This window comes from Phytophthora infestans, genomic scaffold, assembly GCF_000142945.1.
Source record: "Phytophthora infestans T30-4 supercont1.37 genomic scaffold, whole genome shotgun sequence".
In the NCBI taxonomy this organism is placed as follows: domain Eukaryota; phylum Oomycota; class Peronosporomycetes; order Peronosporales; family Peronosporaceae; genus Phytophthora; species Phytophthora infestans.
This window is the reverse complement of record NW_003303722.1, coordinates 1,388,786-1,389,424: the sequence shown is the minus strand read 5'-3', so window position 1 is coordinate 1,389,424 and position 639 is coordinate 1,388,786.

The window sequence follows — 639 nt, the reverse complement described above, 5'->3', positions numbered from 1 at the left end:
TGTAAAAAAGATGACTTCCGATATGCTGGTGGGACAGCAAACCTGTGCATTTCCTATCGGTTGGTGGAAACCTGGAGCTAGACCGTGTGGTTAGAAGAGAGAAGACCGGAGAACAGAATGAAGTGGCGTGCCCCAAGGTCATCAAGGACTACCATAAGTTTATGGGCGGAGTTGATGTGCACGATCAAACTCCGCCTGCAACGGTACTCCGTTCAGCGTTCGATCACATTCCGGAAATACTATAAGTCACTGTTCCTGGGGCTGGTTGATCTCGCGATTACAAACGGGTACATCGTGCACAAAGCATATTGCAAGCAGAGGCAGATTCGAGCGATGACACACGCGCAATACATGTGCAAGCTGCACAAGCAACTGATCACACTTTCCGTGGAGGATATGTACGAAGAGAACACTTTCAGCACAGGTAAGCACTATTTGGTTGACATGCTGTATGTACTGTTAACATTAACGTGTATATACAGATGGCTACACTTCAGTCGAGGAGCGCGAGTCCGTCGATGCCAGCGGACACGTGCCGAAACTAAATGAAGAGTGGCGAGACCATTCCGGACAGAGGAAGCGAGTGCAGAAGAACTGCAAGGTATGCACAATTTTGACCGAAGATGGCAAGAGGGGGGC